General features: G+C 32.7%; 2 long non-coding RNA genes across 13 annotated transcripts in view; one reads left to right on the forward strand and one right to left on the reverse strand.

Moving 5' to 3' along the window:
- LOC145664342 (uncharacterized) overlaps window positions 1–24840 on the reverse strand; it is a 361655-nt gene that overhangs the window by 291434 nt on the left and 45381 nt on the right. The gene's annotated exons all lie outside the window — the stretch shown is intronic.
- The window catches only part of LOC145664340 (uncharacterized), a 513034-nt gene that overhangs the window by 263971 nt on the left and 224223 nt on the right, over window positions 1–24840 (forward strand). Inside the window, exon 1 of one of the 11 annotated variants that reach the window (XR_014127399.1) lies at window positions 5038–5156. The exons of the other annotated variants lie outside the window; for them this stretch is intronic. This is a non-coding gene — a long non-coding RNA (uncharacterized LOC145664340). Of the gene's footprint in view, window positions 1–5037; window positions 5157–24840 lie in introns of those variants that run through there. 11 annotated transcript variants of the gene reach the window in all.

Here is a 24840-nt window from a genome sequence, read left to right on the forward strand (position 1 = left end):
TGAGCTAAGTTTTCTTGTGAGTTAAAACTCAAAAAAATTCAGAAATCAAAAATTAAGGGCCACCCTTATAGACCTATATTTTAGCGGCTTGGGCAAAAATAATGGTAAGCTTCACTTCCGGTTAAAATGAGTTATTACGTTGAATGGGTTCGGATTGAACCATAAAATAATATGTAGGTAGTTTAATTCGGAAGTAGATACTAGTAGAAGCTTCTTATGCAGTAGTAGTAGAAGAAGCTTCTTATGTATGTGTCATTGCATTGAATTGCTTGGGAATGTTGAACCTTCTTCCCCAATTTACTCGAAAATTAAAAAAAAAAAAAAATGTGACATACCAGTATGCTTCCTTGAGCCGCTTACATATAGAATACATAAGATGATGCACTGCTATCCATCACCGGCTGAAATGTTCGCCGCTTGACCAGACTCATACTTATACGACATCGTGTTAAGTATTTATTTCAATACACAGAAGTGAGTCGAATTGCAGGGCAATCGAGTAACAAATAGATTTTATTTTTATATTTATACGGCTTTCAAACACTGATGAAATTAGTAAACAGTTAAAAAGAAGCATTCAACTCACTGCCGCTACAATCTATGAAGGTCTATAGCTAGCTATAGCAGCATCTTCTACTTGATTATGCGTGGTCAGTGCATCAGCTTTGAGGTTTCATTACTTCTGACTTTGTGTTTGATACTGACCCTGAGAATGCTACTTTTTAATCGACGTAATTCCCCAATTGCGTCATGATGATAAAAGATGAAATGAAATCTTTCAATTTTATGACCCATTATTATGCCTTCGATGACAAGGGATATAATAATGACCGAAATGATGAAATGAAGAAAATTTGAGAAAACGGTAGAACACGATCAAATCACTCCACCACTGAACTACCGTGGCGCTTCATGATGATGGATCAACACCAGAAATGTTATTGGTTCAATTGAGAGTAGAACCAAAGACCACGCACTATGAAGTCGCATGAGCCAACAATTAGGCAAAGCAGTTCAATAAAATTAAAAAATAAACCTTGAGCAGCCTGTTTCTCTTTTAACGTTCTTATTCGCAACTCAAAGAGGATAAATTTTAATGCTTATGCTCACGAGAAAGAGCCCCATCCCCCATAAGAAGATTCAGTACATACCAAATTTGTTGAAATCTTATGTAGAGTTAAAGGAGCTTCTGGGAAGAAAGTTTTCCTTTTCAACAGAACTGTACAATACTTGTGATAAATTATAAGAAAAGTATTATAAGGGATTGCAAATGAAATATCCTGCATATTATCAGAATCAAACTTTGAAACCAATATACTAAGAGAGGGTAGGCTTAGTGGATCAGCCTCTCCTTACGGCACTGGCCTACAGTGTACATTTAACCATAAAAAATTTTAACTCTTAACCTTAGAAAGAGTGCCCAATGCTTTCAATCTCTGCCATATCTCTACCTAAGTATATATTTTGCTCTACCTAAATAAATATGTTCTTCTTTAGCATATGTTACAAAAGCATTGCGTATTACATTCTTTTTAGTCTTTACTCACCATCCTGCAATCAATCCTTCAACTTCCTTAACTTAAAAGTACTACATCATTTCAAGTGAGTTTACATAATTTCTAAACAGATTTTACAAAACATAGATAGCCTCATTCAATATATTTACCACACCCAAATTTTATGTAACCATAGTATGCACAAAGATGGGTTCAAAAAACACTTGTGAAAGGCAATAGTTCCTAACTTTTCCGTTGAGGGTGCCATATTACTTGTCAAAAACATCATGCCTATACCTAGTATTTATTCCTTTCTTAGTGAAATTTTAAAGTTATTTTTAAGATTTGCGGTTTTTTCTTTCCCTGAATGAAATAAATTGTTAAATCTATTCGTTTGATACAAAAGTATTTTGACAAAAAGACGAATTTCTTCAGTCAGTCTAGATACATTGAGGTGACTGAATTAGGTCTTCTCCGTAAGTAGTTCATGGATAAATTCTAGCTTGGTTACATAATGTAAGTAGTTCACGGAGTAGTCAGCCTATGGTAGCTTGAAACTTGTTGCTAAATCTAGAAAACTTAGTGCGTAAAGTGAATGCGGTTAGCAAAATATTGAATGTTTGAAGTGATAAAAAGAACTATACAGTCTGTTTCAAAACAACGCCGACAACGTTTGGTAGATGATTCCTGACACCAAGATAAGACAAAAATTATATACCAACTTGGGTGCACAAATGCTTCCTTTCGGAGTTATAGGCTGCCGAAAACATGGAAAAATGAACTTTAAAGGTCCATAGCTCCAAAACTATGAGACTTACCATGGTCGGGTCAAGACTTCACTTAGAAAATAATATGTGCCCTACCCAAAAATAAATGTTTCAGAATTCTAGGGTACTCACGCAACAATTTTTATAGAGGGAGTTCGACTATTGGAAGTACTCACCAACTACCTCTATAAAAACTGTTGCGGAAATACCGCAGAATCCTGAAACTTGGATATGTGAATAGGGCACATACTAGTTCCTAAGTAGTCTTGACCCAACTACGATAAGTCCCTTAGTTTTGGAGCTATGTAATCTTAAAATTCATATTTTCGTGTTTTCGGCAGCCTATAACTCCGAATGATAGCATTTGTGCACCCAGGTTGGTCTACATTTTTTTGTCTTATATTGATGTCAGGAATCACCTCCCAAAAGTTATCGGTGTTGTTTTGAAACACACTGTATAAATAAATATAAGGTTCTAGAGAAAAAAAATGTTTCTTCTGTCTTTGATATACACCTACTTGGTAATCCGTGGGCGGAGAAATTAATCGTAAAGGCTAGTAAATCGATTGAGTTTTCAGTTAATAGGTCAACCTGTAGAATGGTTGAACATATCAATTAGTCTGATAATAACTAATACTATAAATCTGTATTTTGCTACTCCTGAATATTTGATATAAAAAACAGTAACTTATGTAAGTAACTGGAATAACATATTTTTCGCAGTAAAATTTGAAAATTTCTTAGGAGTAATTTTGTAAGAAAGTCAATATTTATTATCATGATGATGATATATATGCAATAGCATATGTAGAAGTTCATCAAGGGTCTGACCCAGGCATATTTTTTCAAGGCGCGTTTGATTTTCGAATATGTATATTTTAATACAGTAAATGTTTATTTTTCATAATATATTGTTCAAATTTGGGGATTTAAACCCTGAAAACCCCTTGAGTACAGTACTGCATGTATGCATATACATATATGTTTAACTACACACTATTACTTTTATAAATGAAACACCCTGCAGTACTCTGATATAATCTATAAAATTTTGAACAATATACACGCTATATATAAAGGCTTTTTAATATTCTTCTATACCGAAAAATGTACACGTCCTTGGATACTACAATGGATGTCACTGACGCAAATATGTTCATACGTACAAGTAATTGTGACTTTTGAGATTTGTTATATAACTACAAATTGATATAAGTCACAGAACTAAAACTTTTTTTAAATATCACATGTTGGAAATTTATACTTACAATGAATTACTATATTACGTAATTAACAAATCGTATGCGCACAACTATTAAGTGAAATCAAACCACAATAGTCAAAACCTGCAAGTTAATAAGGTATATTTTTGACATAAATAAATAATCTATTCAAGTAAAATAAAAACTATAACAACGTCATATTGGCAAACAATGACATACTTGTTAACACTTAAAAAGTTATATATAGATCAATCAGTCAACTGATCACTCAAGCTTAAGAAAATGGCATATTTCTGCATAAGCTTTCGTGTTTACCTTCGAGAAAATAGAGAAAAATGAATTTTTAGGGTGTTAAAATGTATGTCATTCTTTGCAAATATGACATGTTGTATAATTTTATTTTAATACATTATTTATTTATATGAAAATATACCTAATTAACTAGCAAGTTGTGACTTGTGGTTTGCCATAATATGATCACATATTACTTTTAATGAATATAATTAGTTGTTAGTATAAATTTTCAACATGCGATATTTTTAGAAAGGAAAAAATGCTGTAGTTCTGCGATCTACATCAACTTACAGATATGTAATACCGTAACTCTTAAAAATTACAACTACCAGTATGTATAAACATATTTGCGTCATTGACATTCACTGCAGTATGCAAGAAAGTATGTATACATATAAATGATCTTTGGACAATATTTAGCTTCAATAGAAATTGAATTTTAAGAATAAATTACATTTATTGACTTTAACTCATTAATCACACTATGTACTGTCGTTTTGGTAGTCACGATAAACAGGTTGATAAAGATAAACTTCTGTATAAGTTTCACTTTAATAAGTGATGCAGTTACTGTGCTGCATTAACTTTTAGGTTTAGATAAAAGTCGTTTCTCTCGGAAAGTATAAATGACCTTTTATAATGACATACTATTTTACTCAGTTCAATTATATGTATCGATTTTTAGATAGATTTTTTTGAACTTTTCCTTAGATGCTATTAATGTTTTAGAACATTATCTAACATTATTATTGTATCTGTCTAACTTGATCAACGTTAAGGAAAATGACTTGATCAATGTCGCTTTCAGATATATATATAATCTCCAGGAAAACGATCAGTATAACGTTATTATACAAAATATTGCACTTTGAGCTCGATCGCTGATAAAGAAAAAAAAACCTGTTGTGAAGTATAATCAGCAGATGCATAGCTAAAACACTATTATTTCTAAGGAGAAAGAACTCAATTTCTCATAGAATGGGGTTTCTTTGAATTTTCTCTCAAACTTGTTTCCTTTGACGTGTTTTCACAGTTACGTTCCCAATGAAGCGTGCTTTGAAATTAACGAATGTTTTCGGAAACTGGATTTTCTCTAAGAATGAAGTACAAAAGAATTCCCAAAGAGTGACAGATGTTATCTTTAAGATTTTTCTTTTTTAAAAAGATCCAGATTTTTCACAATGTCATATATTACGAGGGGATTTTCACACAAAATTACGAATTTTTAACTTAAAATCTAAACAGATAGGTGAAGAAGTTCAGCAACAAATGTGCTATTGATGATAACGCTGAGATTCTGTTGACGTGTGCATTGGACGTGCAGTGTAAGCAAAGGGACAAGTTACAAACTATTTTGGCATAAAACATATATACAGGTAAAGTAAAATAATTTGTATTGCAATGATTTTCTGCACTGTTTATTTGAAAACTAATTTTGGTACTGGAAGTACCGTTACGAAAGTTACTTAGACATCATTAATACTGAGAATACCTTATAATTCGACATAATACCAAACGATAAAATACTTTCGATATGATTTCAAATCTTCAGCTTTTAAATTTAAACATTAAAATTGTTCATTCATATCACATCTCATGGCGCTAGCTTGAATTTCCTGAAATGTATCTGTATTATTCAGTTGCATACACTAGTTACTATTATAACAAAGACGATACAAGATGTGCAATACGAAAGTCTGTCACTAAAACCGCACTTTCTGAAAAACAAATAAGAAGATTCAATATAACTGTATATTATATTATACTATCCTATGTATAAATATATGACCTTCCGGTAATTTGATATTACGACGCTTTATAAGTTAATTTCTACATTAATGTATGTGCCAATTTATTTCTAGAGATATAGAAACAACACTTTAACTGAAGTTATACAAATTTTATTGCTAACAAATTTTCTTTAATATTTTGTATGCTCATCAACTGATTTTCTAGTATTATATATTTTCTAGTGAAATTGGATACTAGAAAATTCATCAAAAATTTGAACTAAATTATAGTTGTAAATATTTCTGTAAATGTATTTGTTACACATTTTCATACGAGTTATAAGAAATTTTCACATGTGTTATGACAAAAGCAACTGTTTTAAATACTTTTATTTATACTTCAGGTTTTCCACATATCTTTGAAAATAATTATTATGGTTATAGGTTACTTTGTCTATTGACATTTAAAACAATTATCTTGAGTGTAATCTGCCCATTCCATCTTAAACTTCCATTTATCTTATTAAAGAGCAATAAATATTCACAATTTTCTTTTTATATTCTTGCTTAGACAAGTGAACATATCTTTACTAAGAATGTATTTTCTAGAAATCTAACAACTTCTTGTAGGAATAACGGAGAAATCACGAACACTAATTTAAAAACCAACAAGTTTACAAACAAACGAATGCAAATACTTCTGGATATATTAAAAACCTTTTTTAAAGATTTGCACAGAAATTAGTACCTAAGAATCTTAGTAAACGTTCTTATAAATAACAGTCCTCAAATTTCAGCACTATGTAAAAAAAAAGCTTACATATAAATATTAGTTTTATTAATATTGTTTTAGAAATATTAAGCAACCAACTTTCGAAATTGCGATATTGTCAACTCTTTTATAATTAATATTACTTACAAAAGTTCATTTAAAGTGAGGAGTGTATTAATTAAGGACTGTGATCATTTATGAACAGTTCTAAGTTTTGGAAGCCGACTACAAAAACATTAGAAAGAATTATTATTATTAAATATTCTGCCTTTTCGCAGATCCAGTGACAAATGAGTTTCTTCTTTTTTTTTAATTTTAGGTTTGGGCTTGGAAATTATTCTTCCTCCAAAAAGCATCCTCGTTTCTCCTATCAATTTTAAAACATCTTCGTTTATTACTCTCTCTGTCCGTTTTATCTTCTTCATCTAATACCACATTTCGCAGTTCAAGATATTTCTTCTCTAACTTCCGTAACGTTCAAGTTCTGAACCATACAGTCCAATACTCCATACAGCACCTAACCAACTTCTTCCTCAACCCAATATTAAAATTTTAGTTAAGACTGATTTTTTTATATATATATATTTCTTTGGCTATAGCAATTCTTGTCCTAATCACTTTAGTCCAGTAAGCGTGTAGCGTCGAAATACTTTCCAGAAAGAATATATAAAGAAAATCCTTTTTCCGGATTTAATAATGAGGCATTTTGTTTCTTTATTATTGAAGTAGGTGCACTAGACTTATGCTTTGAATTAATAAACGTTTAAAATTTGTAATAATTTAAAATTATGTAATCAATAAAATGTATGTGTGAATGCGTAATTATATAAGGAAAACCATAAGTTTAATAAATTTCGTAAATAGATAAAGAAAGTCGACTAAAATGAAAAGAAAAGAAGATTTAAATAATACACAAATGATATAATGCTAGGATAGATAATATTTATTCTGTATACTTATGAAGGAAAATGCAAAAATAAATAAATAAATAAATACACAAAGTTCACTAAAACTTAATAAGAAACAGAGATAGCGCAAATAATATACAAATGACACAATAATGGGTATTTTAAATACATTTGTTATATTTTTATTCTATATACTTGTATAAAGACACAAACAAAAACACAAGTAACACAAATACTACAAATAAATTAATTAATACAGCTTACTATAAATAGAGAAAGTGTAAGTAACATACAAGTGACACAATAAGGGACATAAACATGTTTATTCTGTATGCGAAGGTAGGAAAATACAAATAAAATAAACACTGAAAAAGTAAATAAAGTTCATTAAAATTAAAGAAAGGTAAATAAAGTGCAATTAATATATAAGTGATGTAATAACTGTATGAGTATTCGTTACATATTTATGCTGTACTTGTATGAAGATAATAACACTTTAAAATACATTGATCATATTAGCGATGACAAAAATGATAAACAACTTTGTTATTCACTTCGAAAAGCTTTCTCTATATTTAATGTATTTACTTTTTTTTAAATATTCTACTTCTTCTAAGTTCCAATCAACTGTTATAGTTCAATCACTTTGACATAAAGGATAGTGATTCTATAGATTATCTTTTAGGGCCATTATTGTTCGTGGTTTTCATGTGTTAATGATATGGTTTGGAGGTCAATTGAAATAGACTCATTAATCTGAGATTCATTGGCTATCAAATATTGAAATGAAGCCAAGAAAATCAATATCAAAAACAAAAAGGGAATATCGTATCTTTATATCATAGATTTATTTTCAATAAATTTTGGGAGAATAAAATGAATCCTCTACCCATCCTTCTCATGGTTTGATTAAATATGCAAAATTACATATTTTACATTTCTCCATATATATTTAACTCTTCTTTATATTGTTTGATAAATCAAACACGTCTCGTTTAAACAAATTTTGTTTGTTTCTTATTTTTAACATATCGAGGTTAAAGTAATATTGTCTTCTCTAACGAAAACATGTTTAATTTTTCATTTATATAATAACAAGACTCACAGAAAGTAACACCAACAATATGGAAAATAGATTTAACATACAATTAGCAGGCAATTTCAGGTAAATAAAATGCATATAATCTTATTTGAAACAAAGAATATACATTTTAAGACGTTTGAATAAGACTACATTAAATTACTCCCAAAATGTGCTGCCATGACACTACTATTAACTTAATAGTAAGTGTAACACAGTGAAAACTGTTGTCATTAAGCAAATAATAGTTAATGCTAACTTAACAATAAGTAACATTAACGATAATTAATTACTGATTATTTTAACACTTTGTGTTTATCTTCTGAATGAAATCTAGTGATAATGTTGCTGTAAGAAATGAACCATCATTATTTTGTAATTTTAATAATAATTCTAAGATTAACAAGTCCAGAACAAATATTCAATCCGTTAATAATAAATGGAACTTCATTGTTTTTACCCATTGGTCTAAAATAGCTTGTATTTGAGAATCAATGATATCTACTTGAAAGAGAAGAGAAACTGATATTATTTGAATATCTAATTGAAGATGACAATGAATTATTCTCTATGTTTGGATATAAAGTACTGAATAAGAGCTAGAAAAAAATAGATTTGTGTCACTTCTTCGATCTAACGATTTAAATTTCAGTTTTTATTATACTAAAAAATTAGACATAATGAACAAGTGGATATAGGTAAATATTTCATGTTATTGCTTCTTTCTTGAGCTTCTAAATCATTTACGGAATAATCCCTAACAAACTGACTTTGGAAAATTCCTAAATTAATTCTTTTAATTTGATAATACATATGAAAATTTATGCATTAATTTAAAACTACGTGAAATATTAGTAAACAGTTATATTGAATAGTACTGATAGAAAGAAATTTCTTTCTCAAAATCATCTCCTGATTAGATTTAGGGAAAATCAAGAATTAAATATATTGTGTAACAAAGAAAACCCTGGAAGAAAAAATAATTATTAGAAATTGAATATATTATTTGATTGGTTCTGAATTTTTTTAGAAATATGAATTATAGTATCACAAGCAAGGTTTAGCTATTGAATAAAATTTTCAGTGGAAACTCGCCAAGTACTAATTGGTAGTTTAAAACTTTTCTGAAAAGTGTTAAAAATTCGTGCGTGGAAATCGCACACTATATGCATATTATTTATAGTGGAACCGTTAACAATCAGGTATAATAATTACAATGGAAGAGAACGGTAGTCACTATTCGGACAATTGCTTAGTGGAGCAGAACCAATGATATCAATTAAATTTGTCTATCTTATTTAAATACTGCTTGAAATTATTGACGCAGGGTGAATATTTAAACTTTTTTCTTTTCAAACTTAAATAAGACTTGCCTAATGTATCGATAAGTTATTATTATTTCTATACAAGAGAGAATTATGACAGAAACATTTTAGTTTGAATCTCTATTTGAGTAACTATTATAATGTATTTTTACTCTCCTGATGTTTGAAATATTATTTATTGAAGCGTAATATACGAAGATGTAGGAATTAAAGTAAGACAGTAAACCGGACTCTAAGCGTTAAAAGAAAATGAACAACGAGGTTATTTTCTATTAATATTATAGAAGCTTTTGAGTTTATTAAAATAAAGATAGAAGGTTCAAATTGAAAGCAGTCAGTCTGAGATAATACAAAGATTATCAAAGCAAAATCTTCTGACGTTAGAGTCTCTAAGTGACAGGTGTCATGGTCGATTTCTTGAATTTTCACTTCATTCATTCTTTAAATCAACTCTACTTATTTTCTATTAAACATATTATATGTATGTTAGCTCACTAAACAATCAGCCCTTTCTTTCACCATAAGCAATTGAAATAGTTTCTTATTAGTAGTATTATTTTACAGATGAGCTCACAAAATTTGATTCTGGACTAAGGAATTCTATTCCATAATCACGACTTACTACTGATAAGAAATTTCAGCAATCTCACTAAAAAAAATTAAGCATTTTTTTAAAAATTATTGATATGTTAGTAGATATGAAAATCATAACTTTAATCATTGCGTTATATGAGTGAAAACATTTAGTATTAATTCTAAGTTTATTATCATGTAAAATATCATGTTATTTTTTTGATATTGAGAATTGTATTTATGTAAGAATGCGACAAAAGTTAGAAGGATATTTTAAGTAATACGCAAATCTGCTTATTTAGGAATTCTAAAACTAGAATTCTGTCCTAATTTACAATCCTGGTAGTGATCAATCTAAATTATATATTATTAAATCATTCACTGTCCAAATACTATATAACTTTTCTGAAATCCCTCCCACCGTACACCACTGCGGACTACTCACCATATTACTGGAGACTGGTCATAGAATTAACGACAAATATACCTTGTGCATATCGACATTATATTGCTTGTGGAAATAAAGCAGTTTAATGAGATTTTCAAGATGGAAGACCCTATCTTATGATTCGGAAACAAGATCATTAGCTAAAACACGGGACTTTAGGAGTATCTCTTGTTTACTTTTATATATTTTCATACTTGTTTCAAGCTCTGATAACAATTGCTAACGCATTACTAACACATCTAGTTATTGTTATATAGCATTGGTCCAGAAATATTCTTTTTTTTTCTAAGCCTTCTTCCTGTAAATTGGAAATGGAGAAATAAAAGTGAGTGTTTTGTTTAAAACATATAGAGAAGTGGGAAATGAACCGGATTCGAATAGTAATTAGGTACAATATGAGTTGAGAAGTGAACATTTGTGTGAAATTAACTTATTGTGTCTTAATCGTAAAATGAATATTCACCTCGTAGATTGCATAATTCCAACTCTCCGCTTCGTAACTGAGTTATAGATTTAGCACTAAGAAAACTTGATGCGAACACATTCAAATCCAGTTGTCAGCTTAGGACAATCTATGTATAGGACAAAGTAAACACTTAAAAGAAACACAACTGACATTTTATTGCGTTGTTTTCGTTTTCATTATTGTTTGTGATATAGAAAAATGTTATTTTTTATTATTCCCTATCCACATAAAGCACTAAAATTATAGTAATAATATTTTCCTACATTGGCGGAAATGCGATACAAAAGTTACAGATCTCTGCACTAATTGAAATTTGTTTAGCAATTTGTGACACATAGCCCTAACTCATAAAGAATAGAAAAAAATGCTTCTCTCACACTTTCTCTAATATATATATATATAGGGCCGGATTTAGGGGGTCCAAAGGTGCACGTGCACTCCCTTCGTTGTAAATATACCCTACCTAAAGTGAGAAGCTAGCAGTGAAACGGCAACAATTTCCGAAAATTTCTGATGTCATGTTTCCGTTCAGGGTTAAAATAGAGAGATCCAGAAGTTGAAAGAAAAGGATTCACAGAGAACAAACACTTAGCATTTCGTGGGCATTTCCTCATTCACACCACAGATGCCTAAAGGCATTTAAAACCTTCCAATTCAATTCAAATGTACTGGTAGTTATTGGTGTACTCTCTCAGAAAATCCTGGGTCCGACCCTGTGGGTATATATATATATGTGTATTAACGAATGCAATTGAAAACCTCCTGTTTTCTTGAAGTCGATTAAAAATAGTATGAACAAATTTTTCAGAAAATTGTCTAGTGTTTGAGGAAAAATGCAAACGGGACTCTATAGGTCTTATGCAGAGTCGTTTTGTAGTATGATTAGCGTTATACTAACAGCCTAACTACTGCAGGAAACATATGTTAGTTGAACTCTCTTAGTATAACTCTAATAATGCGTCAGAACGACTCTGCATAAGGCCGTAATGTCCTTTTACTAAAAACATACCATTTTCATTTATAGTTATGTAATAAAAAGTTTTACATAACTAACTTTAAACTTCTTAAACCCTATAGTTGAGTTTTCGTTTGAAAACGTTTCAAAAATTTAAAAAATAGTTTAATTTATTTCGAACAGATGGCCACATATATATACAGCGGCGCATCCAGGATATGATCAAAGGAGGAGACAAACCATACTTTGGCATTTTATACAGTGTAAAGCAGGATAGAAGCCCATTTTATCCACTGTATAGCTGGGCGCCAAGGGGGGGGAGCTATAGCCCGTATAGTCCTTCCTTGGATCCGCCACTATATATATATATTTATATATATATATATATATATATATATATATATATATATATATATATATATATATATATATAGAGAGAGAGAGAGAGAGAGAGATCTAATTGAGAACCTGCTTCTTTTTGAAGTCGTTTAGAAATCAATTCATTCGGTCACAAATAAGAACCTTTTTATTCTTTTATGTAATAAATAATTACACATTGCGAACTGGAATTTAAGTTTTCTGAGTAGCATTCATGATATATAGAAGGAACAAATTTGTTTAAAGTATCCTTGCGCCGTGTAGCATTTCCCGAAAAAGTGGGGACATACCTTCGTGTTTATTCATATAAATTTTGCATGAAACAAAAAAGTGGAACTTCTGCAACGGACTTATGAGTATTCAAATGGTTACACCCTTACTTATGTAAGAAGTACTAATGAAATAGAATATTTCTTTGTGCTTTTGTTTTATAGGGACAAATTATCTTTTTGGTGGAGAAACACCTTGTGGGGGAATTTGTTCAGGGTTCTCCCGTTTCCTCTCACTTTATTCATTCCACTATTTCATTCATTCTCATCGTTTACAGCCTCCTTTAGACTACACAACATAACCTCGGGACATAAACTGGAAGATTTCATTTCATTTTTTTTTTATCAAGAACTAATGTTCCGGCCTTTTTTTAAATCTAAATGATTATGCCCCCATGGTTAAAAGAGATGCTGATGATGATAATGAATGAAGGATTTAATAAGGAATGAGAAAATCCACAAATATGGTGTTTATCCACCACAAAGCCCACTTAGCGAGAGCTGGAATCGAATCAGGCATTTCGCGAACCAGAGGTGAGAGTTTTGCCACTTCATCTTTTAACTGCTCGCTCTTACTTTCCTTTTTCTTTTTTCCACTGTTCCGGATTATCGAATTCGAGAGAAACACAAAGATAAAAACATCGAAAACATTTTAAAATCCACCATTATTACCACAAATGGACTCGAACCTCAAAAGGGTTTCACCTCACAACCATTAGCCTAATGGCTTAGATCGGTCGACTACAATCACTGAGTCACCTCGACCTGCCAGACTTACTTTATGAGTAACAACGAGTCAACTTTTAAAAGTAAGCTCAAAAAGTATACCTACTAAAATACGTCGTTCATTTAGGAATATCATTTAAAAAAAAGTTAAATATCTATGTACTTATCAATACCTGTATAATAGAGTGCTTGTCAATCTTGTCACTAACTTCGCACTTTGCTGAACACCTAAAGCATGGTGATAGACTAGAGTTCAGCACTGTTACCAAGGGCGCCGATTTCTCTGTAAATTTAGGGGGGCATTGACTTGACTTGATTTTGAGTTTAACGTCCCGTTCAGCAACGAGGCTATATGAGACGTGGACCTACTGATTAACGTGGAATCAAAACCACATGAGCTCCCGCCGGGAATCGAACCCGGGCCTCCCACGCCAAAGGCGCGTATGCTAACCGCTTAGCCACGGAGGAGCTCTAGGGGAGGCATTCAGATGCAGAAGGTATATATAGAAGGATTTTAAGACAAATTGCATTCAAATTATGCCAAATATTGTATATTCATAAATACAATAGGGGGCACATGAGCTTTGGGGGGCCCGGGCCCCCGGCCCTCCCAGGATCGGCGCCCTTGATTGTTACTGCTATTGAAGGGATTCACAATCTTTGATTTTTCTGTGTAAAGTCTCAATACTACTACTACTACTATACTAATAATAATAATAATAATAATAATAATAATAATAATAATAATAATAATAATAATAATAATATGTATCTGTAAATATTAGATTTAGACTATATTTCTTCTGGGTGCAATAAACGTAGTTTTTCTTTAATTTCCAAAATTTCACGAACCACTTCATGGGCTGTACGACCTACCGGTTGGGAAAGTCAGATATAATGCATCTGAATGACAAGATTGGGTCAAACTAACCCAGATTCTTTTCTTTTAAATAACTATTACATACTCCTTGAAATTCCGTGTGTTTTTCATGCACTTATTCGGAAATCTTTCGAAAACAAAAAACGAAATTTGCACAGATATTCATTAGTTTGGAAATAGAAAATACCATCATAGTCAATCAATTTCGGACCAAGTCATGGTATTTCGTGTAATTTTGAAAATTTTCACAAATTTGCTAAACGACTGATCTTAAGATGGAGCAATATGTTAATAACGATTACTTATGTGAACACAGCATATTTCCTTCTTTATCAATCCGTGACATTTTTTTTAAATGTAATATTTCGTGAGTAAATGAAGCAATTTTATTGTTATTGTAAGCCGTGCTTTACAGTTTATAATTATAACGGTTAGATAGTGCTACTAGTAATCGAGAAATAGCTATGCCTAGTCCATCGAGATGAAATACATATGTAAATAAATAGATACCAATCTTATGTGCTACCTCAATTCCGGGAAGCAGCCTCATTTCTTATGAACAATATATGTGGATCGAGATTGTGATCTTTACATTTCATGAAATCGCGAAGGACCTTTATGTTTGGATGGTAGATAGATAGTAAAGGTTATCAGGCGAAAATAGATATATAGACTATTTCCCACGCCAAAGTTTTAACACCAGCAATATCTTATTGAAGTTTAACGAAAAACATGATATGATGTACAGAGTGGACCAAACTCAATTAGGCAGTTTTGAATAGATGTTACTGGTATCCAAAAATGCCCAGTATAATATATAGCAATGTTTATAGAAATTGTTAGGTCAGGTTACAAAAATGGAAGTACGCACACAAAAGTCATTGATTTTCAACATACTGGTCTACCTGGCACCACCTAAGTCAATACAGGCTTGCAGGCTCACAGGAACGTTTTCACATGCCTTACTACACATAATCAGCGGAAGATTGTTGAAGTTCTGAACAACACTTCGCGCAAATGTTGCTCATTGTCAATAAGATTAGCGTACACTTTGTTATTGAGTTGACCCCAAAGAATAAAGCCAAGTGGAGTTATTTAAGATAATCTGGCTGGTCACTGAACAGACCCTCTACGGCCAATCCAGTATTGAGGAAAAACATTAAAAGAACGGCCGAACAATTTTGGTGTAGTGTGCTGGGGTTCTATCTTGCCACCACAGTTCTTGAAAGTTCTATCGATTACAAGATTCTGGAGTGACAGTTTCCTTCAGTAACTGTAGGTAGCTTTTCCCTGTGACGCCACCTTCCAGGAAAAACAGTCTAATCTGTCCTTCGTATGTCACGCCAACACCACACTCCTGGGGCTGGACATCGTGTTCATGATAATACAGAGATTCTCTGGACACCAAAACACGTAGTTGTCTCTGTTTGCCATCTCGAAGTGTGAAATTGAGACTCATCAATGCACACAATATCCCGGATACGGTTTAGGGCTCTCCTGAAACTTGATCAACATCAAATCGGCAAACTCAACTCGCCCTGTCGAAATCATCCTTATTAAGAACATGAATAAGACATTGATGGTATGGTGCCGGCTTCATGTCACTTAAAACTCTAGGGAAACTTCTCGAAATGTCCAGTACGGTAGACAAACAGCGGGTAGACTTTGATGTGTAAGAAAATGATGCCAGTTCCGCAGCAACACGTGCTTGCGTCTCCGTAGTTCGCATCGTTCTCGATTGACCAAGGTAACTGGGATTGCTCTCGCAGCTTCATCAAACTGCTTGTTTGTTCAAACTATTGTTTCCCTATGGATTGCTGGCGGTCCAAACTCTTCAACGCTGGACTTCTGATACATTGTTTAAAAAATTCATAATGTAAGTAAGCAGAGTATTGTCCTCGTTCTCAGCATACTGTATGATGTTGCCACATCTATCGACAACAAAAGATACTTCCTCATTTCACAGAGTGCTGTTGGATTGGTTGGTTATTAATGATCAAAAATCGACTAATTGAGTCTGGCCCTTCCACTACTTTAGCCTCTGGCAAGAGCGAGATTTCTCTGTAGCTTTGGGAAGTGAGGCATTCATAAAAAATGCATATAATAATAATAATAATAATAATAATAATAATAATAATAATAATAAAGAAAAATAATATAACAATACATATTCACAACAATACATGGGGCGCACATTAGTTTTGAAGGGGCGACCCCACCCCCACGATTCCTTCCCTTGGCCTCTGGGTACATATCTATTTAGCATCAATTTAACCAACCCTCTCACACGCTAAGAATGTTAGACTTTAATTTTATCCATATTTTTCGAGGTTTATCTAAAAAATCCTGTAACTTTGAAAATAAATTCTAACGTCAGTTCGTATTTCTTTCCACGCGTGGGATACGGATAGCCACCCTTAAAATCACCGTTACCCTGAAGATGACAACAGTTTGACTCAATTAACCAACTCAGTCGATATCATCGCTCTAGCCTGTCTATTACCAAAAAATAAAAAAAAATCCCTTTCGTCCAAGAGTATTGTGTAAAGTAAGGGAAGAACGAACAGATGTGCATACTAATATTACAATATTATAAGGCTTAGCTGCATGATTGTATAAATAAGTTTACGTACAAATGTTACATAAAATAATATGTATGATCTTGTGGTTCATTTGTGCAGGTATAAATGTTCTATACAGTTTTATTTTATGTTTTCAAAACTAATTTGTCAGCTAAACATACAATGTTACTAACTTAGAATTGCTATTGTTATTTAAGTAATAATTGTGTGTCAAAATGTCAATTTCTAATGTTATGTTAGTGGACGAAAACAACACAATTCTTCACAAAATGTTCTTCCTCAAACTGTTCATAGAAATACTCTCATATGATATACTTTTCGAAAAATATACACACTGGTGACATAGACAGTACACACAAGTAAGCAGTTCGTAGTGATGTGATACCACGCCCTCCACCCACTCTTCTTTCCCAAGAACGTTTACAACATCTGCTGAAAAAAAGTTGAGGCATCGTGTGTTGACAAGCTGTATGAGGAATGATTCCAAGGTGTCACTCCTACCGTGTGTGCTATCAGGATCTCAGTGAAAAATTTTCCGCACAAATCACGGCACCACGTGTGGAAAGGAGCGTTATGCTATGCTATATACTATGTCGCATTTCAGGTGTAAAATGTGTCCCGTCTTTGCCACACAAGAAGGTTTCATGTTTTAACTTCATATGTAAAATAGTATTTTTATTTATTTATTTTTCTCGAATAACATTTAAAATGACCAAGGTTAGAAGCACGTATCTATTAAATAAAGAATTTTAATTACAGGTGCATTTCCTTCAATTTGGTATTTTTTTTGTAGGAAATTTTTACCAAATATAATCACTCACATCTCCCAAACAGAATAGTATAATGTCTGTTGCTTGAAAGTTTGAATAATTTTGAGATTTTAGCAAAATATTGTTTCTTTCCTATTTATAATGCAAAAACATGCGGCATTAGTTTGTGAGTATCACTAAAATGCCAAGATTAAACATTTAAAATTACGACTAACACAAACATCTACGCTAAAATTTCCTTATCGTAAACATAAGACTCTCAGTTTGTGAGTGCTAATTCCTAGTGGTACACAGTCAGGCTAATAGTCATGCAAGCTACACTGCCTTTTTCTAATAGTTCACAGTCAGGCTAATAGTTGTTGCTATCTGCGCTGCCTTTGTCCTAATAGTTCGCAGTCAGGCTAATAGTTGTTGTTAGCTGCGCTCTCTTTGTTCTGATAGTTCACAGTCAGGCTAATAGTATTTGCTAGCTGCGCTTCCTTTGTCCTAATAATTCACAATCAGGCTAATAGTTGTTGCTAGCTGTACTGCATTGTACCTGAGACCAAGAGATGTCTTCAGTATGCAGGTAATTCTCAACAGCCCAAGGCTTGTTGGGAGCAACTAGTTTAGATAATAGTGTTATAGTATAAACATGAAAATATCAATGATATTCAAATGGAACATGAATCCCAATGATTTGTGTCTGAAGATGTTTATCACCGTTTTATTTGACTTCCGGTACAGTAAGAGAACCAGTACTAAAACTGCATATATTAAATTAAATTATAACTTCGATAAAGCTGATTTAGGATAATTATATGGGGAAATGGACTATAGTTGACGAAAGTGTTGATCATTCACATAAAATAATCAATTATGTTTTTGATAAGCGTGTATGCGTGAGAAAGTTAAACAGAAATATTCTATTTAGTTAATGCCTAATTAATAAAGAGTAAAGAGCATCATGAGGGACAATTAAGACGAGAAATACGAGACACTTCCTATCATTTAAATTAATAGACTATAAACAAATTAAGGCTGTGATAGATACATAAATTATTGCAAAACTAGTGTTCTTGAAAATAAAATAAGTTTTTGGACTTACGTAGGAAAAGAGAAAACGTAGTTCAGAAACGCTTATCTTAACTTATGAAGAATGTTAATTAAATAACTAAAAAGATGATGTTAATGCATTTATGTAATATTGCCAGGAACTCCATTACAATCTGAGTCCTAACTCTCGTCTGCTTAATCAGCTTACATTTACTCATGTTGAAATGAAAGAAGTCATACATCCTATTAAAAGGCTTAAACAACAAACCTCTTCTGACAAAATCGAATCATATATATACTCTATATACACCAAGGGTTCTTCTTCACCATCCACTATAGATGATATTTAATAAGTTATTTGCCAGTTCTCAATTTCCAACTAGATGGAAATTCCTTATAATTGTTCAATTCTCAAGACGAAAGAAAATAATATTGATATAAGAAGTTATTAACCAGTAGCAATGAAATCTCTTCGTCTGTCAAAATATTTAAATTTTTTTTAAATAGAAATATTCACACATGTATTCAATTATTTTATGGACTCAGCAGTTTTCTACTCTGAAAATCAACAATAACTATTCTTGCTGACTTAACTCACTTAGTAGCAGTATAAATTTATGGTAAAAATCAAATAGACAAAATGTATATACACCGTAGATTTCATTAAAGCGTTATAACTTTCAATTTTTCACACATCCTACGTAAATTGCAATTACCGTTTCTTCTCAAACGTAGACATCATGTATGCTACAGAAATGTACTGACTTCTGAATTTGTAATTCATTCAGATGTTCTTCAAGGTTAAAGCTTAGGGCTTTCTTTGTGTTTGTTATTGGATATATTAGTGATTTTCCTGGTGTAATTAAAGGCACAAAAGTTGTTAAATGCAAATGATTTAAAATTTTATCATGTCGTATGTTCCGAGAGAAATTTCATTAGTTTCCAAAATGGCATTAATGCACTTTCTAATTGGTGCAAAGTGAACAAACTATCGTTATCTACAGAGAAGTGCAGTGTAATATCTTATATAAGAAAGAAAAAAGTATTTAGAATTTGAATATTATATAAATAGCATACAAGTGAAAAAAGTTGATCTTTGTGTAGTTTCCAGACAGGAGCTCATGTGGTTTGGATTCCTCGTTAAGTTGCAGATCCACTTCTCACATAGCCTCGCTGCTGAACGGGACACTAAACTCAAACTCTGCGATATTTAATATGGAAAAATACAGGATCATCAATACGAAAAATATGTTGCACTTCTACCAATGTTTATTGCATTATTTTGAAAACAGATTGTCTAATTTTCTTTTGCCTTTTTTTTTTTTTTTTTTTTTACACAAACATATACATAATGAGATATATTCACCAACATCGCTATCAGAAATCTCCTATCATGTCCATAACAGGAAAATGTGCTGGCGATTGCGAACACTTCAAGAAGAATGTGTGTACACTTTGTATAATACTATAATAAAAAGCAGTCCTATAATAGATACATTTAAAACAATAATTTTAGCAAATGATTTAGTATATACAATTTAGTATATAGAAGAAAGATTTGTGAATTATAACTTTGTATGGACAATGTAATGTTGAACAGTGTCAATAGGTGAACACATGTTATGTTCAATATACAACAATAATTATAAATATAAGATGTACTGAAATTACCTCCCATTTAAAACGAATTCAGCACCCCCTCCGATCTAGTGTTTAGGCAAGGTGTCTGATGTATGCATATAAGGTATTCGGAAACAATATAGACAGACTATGGGAAATTATATCTTTCACAAAAATATGAAGGGAAAAAAGGTCAATATGAGTGCACAAATTCGTCATATCAGAGCTATAATGCATCTGAATCTTTCGAAACAATACAAGTAGTACAAACTCCCTTATTGCAGAAAATAGTTGACTTCCATTGATCATTTTAAAAAACGAAACCAGCATTAAAAATTAATTTTCGAACACGTTACCGAGTCCAAACTTCAAATCTCATAGTCAATAACTACAAAATCTAAAGGCTACCTATTTCACACCCTTGTATTTCAGGTCAAAGTCTACCCTGCATGTGATGTTTGATCCAGATCGGATGAGTTTTTTTGTTTTCTTAACCTGTTTTGTTTTGGAAAATATGAAACCCCAAATTTTTGATACTCCGTAACTCGGATACTAGGAAGCCTGCACAATAGGACATTTCACATATTTGTATATCAGGTCGACCACCGTGCCAAGTTTGGTCCAGATCGTATAAGTTCGGCTGGACACGTTCGTGTTCTTCAAAATACCTATGTTATCCAAATTTGAAGCTCCATAGCTGGGGAACCAAAAGCCTAACAATTCACACGCTAATACATCAGACGAAGATCAACAATTATGCCAACTTTGTCTGATCCAGATCGGATTAGTTCAGTTGAAAAAGTCAATGAAGAACGATTCCAGACAAAAAGGTTTAATCAAAATTAAGTTTAATGATTTATTCAGATCGAGACAAGCCTTAGCCACAAAAAAATAATAATAACAACAATAATAAATTCATGAGATCTAGAAACGATTTATTACAAAATCAAGAATTGAAAACTAGTATTCATACTAATTTATTCACGTTCAACGACAAACCAAATCAATGTATTTCATAATTATATGCAAAAAAATAAATTAATGGTTGTTTCTTTCAAAGCTAGATGTCTCTGGAATTAAATTTGTTTCCACAGAAGTCGATAGTAACATTCTCACTGCATCACCGATTAGGATACACTATAGAATCTGTCAGATGCTTTAATATATTATTTGTGAGTTTTTGAACTCAAGATTTCTAAGTAGCATAAGTATGCCCAGGGCCGCCCACAAGGGGGATGTATGGCGCAAGCTGCGCCATTGAGAAAAATTTTGGGGGGGATTTTACTCTACTTTCGAACTAGCAATTTTACTGTCGGAATAGCATTAAAACACGATTTTGAGAAGCTAATTTTCAAAAATTTTCCGGGGTGAACCCCCGTATCCCCTGCTTCGATCGATACTCGATGAATGAAGTACCGCGCAAGTAGCCGTATGAAAGGAAAGGTTGGTTCGTTTTAAGAGAGAAGGGTCGCCCACAGGAGGGATGAATGGCACAAGTTGTGCCATCGAGAAAAAAATTGGGGGAAATAAAAAAATTGGGGAAGAATTTTACTCTAATGTCGAATAAGTAATTTTGCTGTCGTCAGAATAACATTGGAACACGATGCGATTTTTTTTTAAATCTCGAGAATGAATCCCCCTACCCCCTGCTTAGAAACTCTATGAATGAAGTACCGCACAAGTTGCTATAAGAAAGGATGGACTGGTCGGTTTATCGCTTTGTGTAGGTAATTTACCCATTTTCTGCTGGGAGCATTTATTTATTTCTTATTTATATCATGTGCGACACTTAATAAGTAATGCTGTTCAATTGCTACATGATGTATAATAAATGAATTAATGATAATATTTTGTATAGTTTTCTGTTTGTGCGATTACATTTTCCAGGGCTTGCGGTAAACTGAAAACCAGCTCAAAAGTGGCATTACTGTGTACAATAGAGACTTTCCGTGAGAGGTCGCTCCAGTAGTATTCTATATATTCAGCTCCATGTATTGTACAGAGTGAAGCCAGCTACGCAGTTGTTCGTTTTTCGCAGATCCTGGAAAGTGTAATCACACATTCACACACATAGTACACTACCAAGACTACTAATAAAAGTAATGCCATTTTTATAATTACTACTGCCCCTACTACTACTACAAGCATTCTATAATACTACTACAGGAAATAAAAACAACAACAAAAATAACAATTATTAGTACTATAAAAACTACTGCTACACTGGGCAATTGTTTTTAGAGGACTTGAGTTTTGAGGAGGGAGGAGATTATTAGTTTCGGGGGGAGGGCGCCATCAGCTTTGGGGGGGATGGGCACCCCTGAGTATGCCATTGTTAAGAAGTGTGTGCATCGCTTTGACGAATAAGTCTCCATTAGAAGAAGACAAACAACAGAAGATGTAATCTGTTAGTTAACAGTAAAATAAACAATATATCTTTCAACGAGATAAAAACTATATCAATTATTATTAACACTGAACGACACACCTTTAAGCGCCCCTAAGAACTCACTTTTTACCCTCGATTTTCTCGAAAACTATTCATGAGAATTTGACCTCAATTATGTAATTTTGTAATATCGTCTACAGACTGATTTGCGTCTTATCCTTGTGAAATATCTTTATTACACTTATAGCAATATGCCTCAATCTATCACCACACTCCTAATATTTCATAGTCAGAGTAAAGTTGTCGTTTGTTGCTTCTGATTCCAACAGATGTCGCTAGTGTGCAGACAATTTACAGATGAGCCCAAAATTTGGGACAACAACTTATCATCATAAGTATTCTGCTATTATTGGCAGATCACTTGCCGCAACTGAGAAGTTTCCATGCCCCAAGATCCTCCGCTAACCTCTTCGTCTTCACGTACGATTTTTCTGTTTTAATATCGTTCATTAATTGTAGTCTCCTTTGCCCTCTCCCTTTCTTTCATGCCACCACATCCTCTAGCACGTCCCTTATGACATAGTTCCTGCTTAACCAATGTCCTCATCAGTTTCCCTTCCTCTTCTTAATAATATCTAATTGTGTTCTTTTCTCCCCACCATTTCTAAGACCCTCTCATTCGATTTCCGCTTGGCCCAGCTAATTGCCTCCATTCTTCTTCATATCCAGATTTCGAAATTTTCCAGTCATTTTTCATCACTTTAGTGTAATAGTGATGAAATTAGTTATGCTTAAATATAAATTAAAGATTAAGTGTTAAAATTTTGTTATATACATACCTTATTACCCATATCTTTGTATACAGTCGTTTCGCCAGTGGTACAGGCCCGTATCCAGGGGTTTCTAGGGGGCCGGGCCTCCCCCTAAATTTTTGCTGGCCCCCTCTAAAATTTTCACGGTAGGCTTGCAAATGAAATATAATATGGTGATGAGCTATAATATTGTTGAATCGGGCCCCCCCTAACTTCAGTCGGCCCCCCCTAAATTGTTGGGCTGGCTACCGGCCTGCAGTGGTATAATGAAAAGCTTGTTGAGGGTGTACTGCAATATCAGTTTCTTCCTAATAGGTGGCGCTGATATTGTATATCAATTTCTAAGTTTACAAAGCAAAATGTTTTTGTCCTTTCTTCCTGGAAAGTACGATATTTATTTGTAGACGCTAAACTTGTCATAGAATTTAATAGTAGTTTATCCAGTAGCACCACTTCAGATATCGCTTAGGGGGACAAGACTCTTTGCTGTGCAATAGATAGTTTTACTGTTTATATATAAAGCCAGAACTGGAATTCTGGGTAAGCGAATAAGTTTTCTTGATAAAATTTACAATATAAACGTAATTATATACGAGAAAGGATCAATGAGTACTAAGGTTAGTGGCATTTTAATTCCCAGTAGAACTCGGGATCATTCTTCCGGAGCACAGTGGTCGAAATAGCAAGAAAGCTGGACAAAACTCCGGAAACTGAAGCTGGAGCTGAACTCTGTTACTGGAACGAAAATCTATAGTCATTTAGTAGGGGAATGTCCACTCTATATAGAACAGATCTGTTTTTCATCCTGGCATCACTCGTTCATGAGAAAACACCTGACGAAAATTGATAATTGACCATCCTTGTAAAAATGCTTTTCGTGTGTGGTAGTATGACAGACCTGTTACTCTTAAGTATGTTGATAGTTATGAAATGCTAAATATTGTTAATGTTGATCAGAACAATAGCAATCGTTTAAGGCCAATAGCAGGCCTCTACCGCACTTCGTATATGCATTGGAACATTTATACAACACTATATTCAAAATCAATGTTTTGTTATATATTTGTAGACTTATAAAATTTTCGTAGCAAGTCCAAGATTTCATTTTCATTTTAATATTTTCTGCGGTCACTGAATTAATGACTTTTGTTAGAATTAGCTGCTACTACCTACTGCTTTGCAAACGAAACGAGCTTCAATGAGTCTGGGCGCGCGCTCAATGCTCACAGAGACTGACTGCTTGTCCCGTTGTGTCGTGTCATCTTGCCACCTAGACAAGTCTTTGCCCACATGGTAAATCGCTGGAGGATTTGCTATACCTGTAGCTCCTCTCCCAATAGA

Source organism: Thermobia domestica, chromosome 11 (assembly GCF_964235325.1).
Source record: "Thermobia domestica chromosome 11, izTheDome1.hap1.1, whole genome shotgun sequence".
Classification (NCBI taxonomy): domain Eukaryota; kingdom Metazoa; phylum Arthropoda; class Insecta; order Zygentoma; family Lepismatidae; genus Thermobia; species Thermobia domestica.